Here is a 10539-nt window from a genome sequence, read left to right as displayed (position 1 = left end):
ACTCAGCAAACTTTATAAAAAGATAAATCATGATCAAGTTGGATTTATCTAGGAATGTAAAATTAGCATAATATTTGAAGAGAATTGGTGCAATTCTTTACATTAACAGAATAAAGGATAAGAACCAATACATGCAGGAAATCTTGTGACAAAATTTACCAGCCGTATTGTGATAGCATTTCCTAGAATCCCAGGAATAAAAGAAATCTTCTTTACCATGCTTCTTTAGTTTACCAACCTATGTGTACAACATACTTAGTGATGAAATATTAGAAGCTTATCTTCTGAGACTGGGAACTATAATGTTTACTACAAACTGCCAGATCAAGAAAAAAGGCAAGAAGAAGTAAAACGCCGGAAAAGTTTTATGAATTACAGGCAACCATTAGGTGATTAGTAGTCCAGTTTCACTAGTCAACCAGATACATGGAGAACCATGATTTAAAAAAAAAAAAGAAGAAGAAAGAAAAAAAGAAAGAAAGAAAGAAAGAAAGAAAGAAAGAAAGAAAGAAAGAAAGAAAGAAAGAAAAGTGGTAAAGCCATGTAGCACAGGGCAAATAGACTTGAGAAGAAAGGGGAAATAATATGTGATAGTAATTGAAAGATAGGAAGTAGTAGTAACATATTGAAAAGTAAGGAAACATAAAAGAAAAAGGTTAGACAATTAAATATTAAAGTAAAATTTTAGAGTTATTTCTTTTGAGAGTGATATTTTATATATATATACAAGAAGACTATGTACAATATTTATGGGCTTGATGAGCTCAAGAATCTTTATGGTTAACCATATGTTTATCTCACCAGTATGGATTTTGGAGTTACCCTTTTGAATGGCAGAATTTTAAGAGAAAAAGACTGTGAGCCACAAGCCAGAGTTACCTGTGAAATAACTGAACTAATAAAGGGAGGTACCAAAGGTTTAGCCCATCATTGTTCATGATGAGAAACAGTAATTGAAATAACCAGATGAAGGTAAAGAGAAAAATAATAAATAATAAAATAATAAAGAAATTGGAAAAGTTAGGATCTGAAACATGGTCATGTTGGAATCTGAAAAATGAACAAGTCTGTAAGATAATATCACATCTTGAGGGTCGTGGAAATTAAACATCTCCTGCTTGTGAGGTCACAAGAAAGCCAAGTCCTTAGGCTAGATCAAAGCAAAACTTTGGAAAGAGGAATAATTCTGTGAAAAATTTAAAACTTGAATTAAAGGTGTTTTTGGTTGTGTTTTCTTTGTTTGTTTGTTTGTTTGTTTGTTTTTTGTTTTTTCCTGCACAAAGACAGCCTAGGCAGTATAAAGCAAAGGGATGGATGGAGGTCAATAGTAATTTACTCCCCATCACTCTGCTGATAGGGATCTTGCTGTTATCACAGATGCCTTCTATAGGATAAAGTAATAGATATTTTTAGTCTTCATCAATGTTTACTTTCTTATCAACTTTCTGGACTGGTGATACATGATGTCCTTGAAACACCCAATAGTTTAACACTTATGGTTCTCTGAGTCAATTATTATAGTGGGGTTGCAAAATAATGATTTTTAAAAATTCTATCATTTTTGGAGCACCAAGTTGGCTCAGTCAGGTAAACATTTGCCTCCTGATTTTGACTCAGGTCATGATCTCAGTGTTGTGAGATCCAGCTCCACGCTGGGCTCTGTACTGGGTATGGAGCTTGCTTAATATTCTTTCTCTCCCTCTCCCTCTAGCCCTACCTCTTCTCTAAAAAGAGAAAGAAAAATTTTCATTGCTTCCAAATTTTTAGCTGGCATTCTCCACTCCTCCTCCTCCTCCTCCTCATTCTCTGTTGTCTTCTCTTCTCCTTCTGCTTCTTCTTCCTCAAATTGTTCAAACTTTGTCCAATGATGTTTTAAAGCCAGTTCTTTTGATCTATTGGTATTCCATACTATTCTTTGCTGATTTGTTTTCTAACAAAATAAGATCATACTATTGTGCTTCTTTTGTTCCAAAAGACTAGATTTTTTTTTTAAGAAACCCTGGTTCTTTTAATAAGAAAAATTTAAAATAAAACAAACAAAAAAAAAGCTCTAGAGGCTAGATGAGTTAATTGGTAATGGGATATCTCCATTTCTAAGTTTTTTGAATGCAGAAAAATTACTTATAAAAGTTTGATAAGAAGTTACTGGAGTGATTAAAAAAAAGGAGTTGCTTGAGTGATCGCTGATCTTTCTTGAGTGCTTATGTTGACAATTTGAATTACAGTTTTATTTCTTTTTATTTCTTAGAGTTTTGTTTCTTTTATTTATTTTCCTTTTTTTTTTTTTTTTAATAAAAATGCTACTTGTGAGGAGGCACCTGACTGGCTCAGTGGGTTAAAGTCTCTGCCTTCAGCTCAGGTCATGATCCCAGGGTCCGGGGATTGAGCCCTGCATAGGGCTCTCTGCTCAGCAGGGAGCCTGATTCCTCCTCTCTCTCTGCCTGCCTTTCTGCCTACTTGTGACCTCTCTCTCTCTGTCAAATAAATAAAAAATATCTTTAAAAAAAATTCTACTTGTGAGTTTGCCTTTTTATATCTTTAGCTTTAATTTTTTCTGTATGTTAAGATACATGTAGTTCTAAAGTCAAAAGTGAGTGGGGGGAAATTGGAGGGGAAGATGAACCATGAGAGACTGGAAACTCTGAGAAATAAACTGAGGCTTTTGAAGGGGAGTGGAGTGGGGGGTTGGGTGAGCCTGGTGGTGGGTATTATGGAGGGCATGTATTGCATGGAACACTGGGTGCATAAACAACGAATTCTGGAACACTGAAAAGAAATTAAAAACAAACAAACAAACAAAACAAAACAAAATTTCCCCTAGTGCATCAAGAAAATAAAACAATGCCTTTTCCAGTTAAAAAAAAAAATACAGCTATACCCAGAAAATTCTTACTTCTATTCTTATCCTCTCTGCTTTTTCTCACCCACAGGTATTTTTTTTTTTTCTCTTTAGATTCTCGCTTATCCTTTCTGTATTTCTTTTTGCAAATATAAGCATCTACAGTATGTGTATTTAATCAGTTCTCCTCTTTTTATACAGAAAATAGCATATTATTTGTACTATTTTGCCCCTTGATTTTTTTTCTCATTTAATAATACATCCAATTTGGGACACCTGGGTGACTCAGTCATGTATGTGGCCAACTCTTGATTTTGGGTCAGTCCATGATCTCTGGGTCTTGGGATCGAGCCCTGCATAAGGCTCCATCCTTAGTGTGGAGTCTGCTTGAGGATTCTCACCCACTGCTGCTGCCCCCACCTCCAAAATTAATAAGTAAATCTTAAAAAAATTATATACCCAATAAATCACATTCTATCATTTGACAGAAATCAATCTTGTTTCTTGTGCCTAATATGTTTTTATTGCAATAATGCTGTAAAGGATAAACTTCTGATATTCAGCTGACTTTCTTAAACTTTATTCTTGATGGTTCATGTGTGGTAACAATAAAACTTTAATTTCTTGTGACATTTCTTACCAGAAGAAATCTGAAGAACCTTAAAGAAAATGATTCTAAGGAAGTGTTATCCCTATTGAGTTTGGAAGAAGGTTCACTGGATACCTACTATGTTTTGTTCTTGATAATGATAACATGATATTTCTAAAGAAGCCATGACTATCTTTAGACTAATTTTCAATAAATGTGCTTCCCTTTACTACTTTCAAGTAATTCCCTAGGATCATGCTAGAAGTGTGAACTGTGCTGAATTATATAGATAGATGACAACATAACAGGCCAACTAAGATAAAACAAAACTGGAGAAAAAAGCTAGAGACAAGGAGTAGAATTAGACTATCCAAATATTCACCCATTCCTGTATAGAGCCAAAAAATATCCCTTAGAAACCCAGTAAGTGCCAGAGCTTTGATCATAAAGATACTCAAGTTACATCAGGCATGTTGGAAAACCACATAATGGGAACACTAGGCTTGTAGGTGGGGGTCAAAGAGGCTTTTGGAGTCCCTTGAGAGGATATCCAGGAAAGATGCTCTGACATCAGGCTGCACTGACTGCCTGTGTAGAGCACAATGCCGGGCCTCAGAAAACAGTGGAAGTCCCAACAAAGATTCAAGAAGATTCTGAGCAAGTGATGATTGCTGAGCTCAGAATTGGGAATTTTAATCTAAAAAATATTTTAACAACAATACAGAACTTCTGCCCTACCTGCTCTAGACCACTGGGTGGGAAGAGGAGCCCTAGAACACTCATTGTGGGCTTGGTTACATTGAGGAGAATACAAGTACAACAGATGTGAGAGGTTAAAAGACACAACAAACACAGTGTTGGAATTCTAATCAGCTGGACTAAAATTCCTTCATTGGCCTTTGCCTTGTCAGGGCTGGAAGAGGTTTATACACTAGAACAGAAATGGGTGCTCCTGATTGTGACAATTAGTGGGACTCAAAGGCAGGGAGAAAAAATAGCTGTTATAAAAACAAACAGTAGCTACGGAGCACCAGAGCAGAGGCTGACAGCATGGTATCAGATCAGGAGCAAGACAGAGTTTCCAGCACAGGGCAGGGCATTGATCAGGATATTGGGAAGCTAAGGCCTTGGCAGTCATGGCCAGTGTTATGTGTGAGCTGTCTAGATCCTGAAAGTAAGAGTGGATGAGCCAATTCACAGAGAACTTATGCATTATAGGAAGGACTCAAGTCCAGAGGCAAGCACAGAGGCAAGCACAAAAGGCAGAACTCAAGGCACGGATCATGATTTCCTTGATTTTTATTTTCAGAGGCATTTGGAATAACATTGCTTCAGAGTTCATCTCCAAAGTGAAATTAGAGTTGAATAGAGTCTCCTGCCTCTCCTTGTCCTTCTTCATTCTTGGCCCATTAGCAGAGGGAGGAAAGTTGGGATGCTTCCTTTAACCAATGACTCAGGAAACTGTCTTTGTACCATCACCTCCTCCTGCTTTTAATAAGGCCACTTGATAACCCCAGAAGATTCAGTAGCCATGGTCTCCATGGATTCCTTTCAACTTAAACTTTATATTTTTAAAAAGCTTAATTGTGGTTTTTTGCAATGGGTTTGCTGCCAGAACACAGGTGTCGTGAAAACCACCACTTATCCTAAACCAGAATGGGGAAGGAAAAGACTCATATCAACATTGTTGTCATCAGACACGTAGATTCGGGCAAGTCTACCACTACTGGTCATCTGATCTACAAATGTGGTGGGATCGACAAAAGAACTATAGAAAAATGCGAGAAGGAGGCTGGTGAGATGGGAAAAGGCTCCTTCAAGTTTGCCTGGGTCTTGGATAAACTGAAAGCTGAATGTGAACGTGGTATCACCATTGATATCTCCCTGTGGAAATTCGAGACCAGCAAGTATTATGTACCATCAATGATGCTCCAGGACACAGAGACTTTATCAAAAACATGATTACAGGCACATCTCAGGCTGACTGTGCTGTCCTGATTGTTGCTGCTGGTGTTGGTGAATTTGAAGCAGGTATCTCCAAAAACGGGAAGACCCGTGAGAATGCCCTTCTGGCTTACACACTGGGTGTAAAACAACTAATTGTTGGTGTTGACAAAATGGATTCCACTAAGCCACCCTACAGCCAGAAGAGATACGAGGAAATCGTTAAGGAAGTCAGCACCTACATTAAGAAAATTGGCTACAACCCTGACACAGTAGCATTTGTGCCAATTTCTGGTTGAAATGGTGACAACATGCTGGAGCCAAGTGCTAATATGCCTTGGTTCAAGGGATGGAAAGTCATCCGTAAAGATGGGAATGCCAGTGGAACCACACTGCTTGAAGCTCTGGATTGCATTCTGCCACCAACTCGTCCAACTGACAAGCCTTTGCGTCTGCCTCTCCAGGACGTCTACAAAATTGGTGGTATTGGTACTGTCCCTGTGGGCCGAGTGGAGACTGGTGTTCTTAAGCCTGGCATGGTGGTCACTTTTGCTCCAGTCAATGTTACAACTGAAGTCAAGTCTGTTGAAATGCACCATGAAGCTTTGAATGAAGCTTTGAGTGAGGCTCTTCCTGGGGACAATGTGGGTTTCAATGTCAAGAACGTATCTGTCAAAGATGTTCGTTGTGGCAATGTGGCTGGTGACAGCAAAAATGACCCACCCATGGAAGCAGCTGGCTTCACAGCTCAGGTGATTATCCTGAACAATCCAGGCCAAATTAGTGCTGGATATGCACCTGTGCTGGATTGTCACACAGCTCACGTTGCTTGCAAGTTTGCTGAGCTGAAGGAGAAGATAGATCGTCGTTCTGGAAAAAAGCTGGGAGATGGTCCCAAGTTCTTGAAATCTGGTGATGCTGCCATTGTTGATATGGTTCCTGGCAAGCCTATGTGTGTTGAGAGCTTCTCTGACTATCTTCCTCTGGGCTGTTTCACTGTTCGTGACATGAGACAGATGGTTGCTGTGGGTGTCATCAAAGCAGTGGACAAGAAGGCAGCTGGAGCTGGCAAGGTCACCAAGTCTGCCCAGAAAGCTCAGAAGGCTAAATGAATATTATCCCCAATACCTGCCACCCCAGTCTTAATCAGTGGTGGAAGAACGGTCTCAGAACTGTTTGTGTCAAGGCCATTTAAGTTTAATAGTAAAAGACTGGTTAATGATAACAATGCATCGTAAAACCTTCAGAAGGAAAGGAGAATGTTTTGTGGACCATTTGTTTGTGTGTGTGTGTGTGTGTGTGTGGCAGTTTTAAGTTATTAGTTTTTAAAATCAGTACTTTTTTTTTTTTTTAAAAATTTATTTATTTATTTGACAGAGAGAGATCACAAGTAGGCAGAGAGGCAGGCAGAGAGAGAGAGAGAGAGAGGAGGAAGCAGGCTCCCTGCTGAGCAGAGAGCCCGATGCGGGACTCGATCCCAGGATCCTGAGATCATGACCTGAGCCGAAGGCAGTGGCTTAACCCACTGAACCACCCAGGCGCCCCAAAATCAGTACTTTTAAATGGAAACAACTTGACCAAAAATCTGTCACAGAATTTTGAGGCCCATTAAAACAAAAGTTTAATGAGGAAAAAAAAAAAAGCTTAATTGTGATCTTTTGAAGTGCCCAATTAAAGATTTAAAGAAATAATGAATATCCCAAGGTGTCTGTCTGCCTCAGGTTTCTTTGCAAATGAGAGAAGTAGACTTTTTCTCTCAACCATGGGGAATAATTTTAAAGCTGACTCTGCTTTTATTCCCTGCTCTTCATATCCAGTTGCTTCGATTTTTCTTTTCCATATTTCTCTGAACTTTCACTCTCCAGCTCTGAAGCCTGTTCTGACCAGAGCCTGACCAGCCTTTGGCTACCTTCTTCCTTTGTTCTCTGAGGGACCCCTAGACCTTTGTTGTGGAAGCAAAGATAAAGCAAAATTCCACATGGTTGTTCCAGCCCTTCCACAGATAAGTAATGTGGTTTCCAGTGAGTTCATTTGGGAGCCCTGCAAGACATAGGGTTGAAACAGGCTTCTCTTTGAAACCTCAAGTGTTTCCTTTCCAAAAGAAAATTTTACTCCAGGGGATTCCAGGGACTAAAATACATGTCTATGTGAAATCTTCCATCTAGCTCTTCTCTCAGCAGAATGGACTCACTGTGCCAAGACTGATATAAGTGTCTCTCCTCTGCCCACAAGCCTCTCTAAGGTGCTTCATCACATGCTCTGCTTCCTATTTTCAGCCGTGCATCAGGTCCCTCAAGATCGGGGCTATACCATTCATATACCCATTCATTTGCACATTCAATAATCAATTAACAAGTGCCTCCATTTTCCTGGTATTATCCGGTGCCAGGGATACCATTGTTACCAAAATCAAAAGCAATTTTTGTCCATTTGGAGCTATACAGACTTTTGGACAAAACAGACATATATCAAATGATCACATGAATAAATATCTAGCTATAAAACTGTAAATATCTAGCTATAAAACTGTGAGCACACAGTGCTATGAGTACATAATTTGCTATATTTAGAGAGGTCAAGACTTTCCTGTGAAGTAAAAACTTACCAACTTCTGAAAGTTGGATAGGAATTCCCTTGGTAAAAAGGAAAAGGGAGGGAATATCACTGGAGCAGAAAAGAGGACCAAGAGGGAAGACCTAAGGTGATATGTCTAAAATATTCCTAATCTTCTAATATTCTCCTATCAATAAGGTGTTATTGGGTTGAGTTATTGCCTGAACTGGAAAATGTTTGGCATTTATCTACCAAAAGCCAGGATCCAAGGCCCAGCTAAATGTGCCCCCTTCCCATATTTTGAAACATCTGCAAAGTCAGACTAACACCTCCAATTAAGAACCACTATATAGGGCTTACTAAAGATTCTTGTATTTAAATGTGATGTACAGAGTGGTGGAGGAGACATTGGAATGACACGAACTTGACAACAGTGGTAATGCTGATTCAATCTTTCAGAGTCTTGTGGGACAGGGGACAAATCTCTAAGAATTAATTCCCAGAATTGACTTTTTGAAATAAATGTGCTAACTACACTCATATTGAATGCTTAGTCTTGCCCCTGTGTTTTATCTACCTGTTTGTGTTTTCCAGGGTTAGCTTGCTAAGGCCATACACCAGAGAGATGTGGGATTCAATAGGTATTTAGGAAGGAAGATCAACAGTTTTGGACCATGTAATATATATGAGAGTAAAGGACATGGTTGTATAAAACTGGTTTGTGGCTACATAGTTGCTGAGATAAAATACTGGAAATATGACTATATTTTAGTAAGAGAGATTAGCCATTTTTTGCAGATGTTTCTTTCAAATATCCAAGAAGTGATATCTCACAGTAGTATAACTAGATCAATGGTTCAGGCATGAGGGGCACCTGGGTGGTTCAGTGGGTTAAAACCTCTGCCTTTGGCTCAGGTCATGATTCCGGGGTCCTGGGATTGAGCCCCGCATTGGGCTCTCTGCTCAGGAGGGAGTCTGCTTCCTCCTCTCTCTCTCTCTCTCTGCCTACCTGTAATCTCTGTCTATCAAATAAGTAAATAAATAAATCTTAAAAATAAAAAAAATGTTCAGGTATGAGAGCTGGTTCAGAAACACAATTTTGGGTATCAGACACGTGTAAGTAGGATATATTAGTCTGGTAAGCCTGACATAACATACCACTGACTGGGGGGCTTAAACAACAGAATCATGTCTTCATAGTTTTAGAGTCCAGAAATCCAAGATTCAAGTGCTGGCAGGATCAGTTTCTTCTGATGTCTCTGTCCTTAGTTGGCAGGTTGCCAGCTTCAGCTGTCTTTATGTAGTTTTTTCCACTGGACATGTCTGCATCCTAACCCATATTCTTACATGGACACAAATCTTATTGGATTAGGACCCACCCAGCTCACTTCATTTTACCTTAATTAGCTCTTTAAAATTCATATCTCCAAAAATAGCCACATTCAGAGGTATTGGGGAACGGGTTAGGACTTCAACATATTAACTTGATGGGGGACACAATTCAGTCCACAACAAATGATAATGGAAGCTATGGATGTGGTAATGGAAGCTATGGATGTGGTATGATATTGCTTAGAGGAAGAGTACATAAGAAGAGAAAACCTAGGTTGCAACATTAGGAACCCATTATAAAGGGGAAGAAGGTCAAAGAGGAACCAAAATCATAGAAAGAAACAAGGAGAGAACTCGGTTAGAGAAGCCAAGGAAATTGAATGTCTTGACAAAGACACAATTGTGAAAAGTGTAAAAGATTAAAGATCAAGAAGAAATAAAGACTGAAAAAAGAGCCCTGCTTTCAACTTTATCTACTCAGCATCTAATCTAGTGACTGCAATGTAGTAGCCATTATTAATTATGTATGTATGTATATACTGCCAGTTTGCAGTGTGCAGGAAAGAAAAGGAAGACAAGGTGAGGCTGAATATTATAGATTTGGCTAACCATATCTGTGCAAACTTAAGAGATTACTCTCTCAGAACCTTAGTTCTAAATTATGTAAAATAAATTTGATAACTTCTATCTTACAGGGTTTTGATTGAAACTATATGATCGGCACACATATCCAAAATCTAGTGTTATATATAAACAATGAATCATGGAATACTACATAAGAAATTAATGATGTCCTGTATGGTGACTAACATAATATTAAAAAAAAAAAAGCCTGTTGGATATTATTCTAGCAGCTCATTGAAATATTTTAAGCATTGTACTCAAACTGGTTAAGAACAGTAAGAAATGGAAAGTCAGACTGTGTCAAGCCCACTCCTCACAAGAGAATGACATGGATCAAATCTAGAGAGGTTTTTTTTAAAATTTTTTAAAGATTTTATTTATTTATTTGACAGACAGAGATCACAAGTAGGCAGAGAGGCAGACAGAGAAAGAGAGGAAGGGAAGCAGGCTCCCTACTGAGCAGAGAGCCCCATGCGGGGCTCTATCCCAGGACCCTGAGACCATGACCTGAGCTGAAGCCAGAGGCTTAACCCACAGAGCCACCCAGGCGCCCCTAGAGAGGTTTTTTTTTAGATATGCATTTTCAAGGGCAATCTAGGATGAGAACGGGAGACTCTGGTAAGAGAAAACAATACAATGGAAATGGAGCAAAAGCAAA

The 10539-nt window shown here is 38.9% G+C and overlaps 1 pseudogene across 1 annotated transcript; it reads left to right on the top strand.

Annotated features, from left to right (window-relative positions):
- The first annotated feature begins 5061 nt into the window (after positions 1-5061).
- On the top strand, positions 5062-6537 carry LOC309844493 (elongation factor 1-alpha 1 pseudogene; annotated as a pseudogene). Its single transcript has one exon. The product of its transcript is annotated as an elongation factor 1-alpha 1 pseudogene (transcript).
- Positions 6538-10539: the final 4002 nt, after the last annotated feature.

This window comes from Mustela nivalis, assembly GCF_964662115.1.
Source record: "Mustela nivalis genome assembly, chromosome: 11".
In the NCBI taxonomy this organism is placed as follows: domain Eukaryota; kingdom Metazoa; phylum Chordata; class Mammalia; order Carnivora; family Mustelidae; genus Mustela; species Mustela nivalis.
Note: the sequence above shows the minus strand (reverse complement) of the source record. Positions and strands in the feature narration are given on the sequence as shown.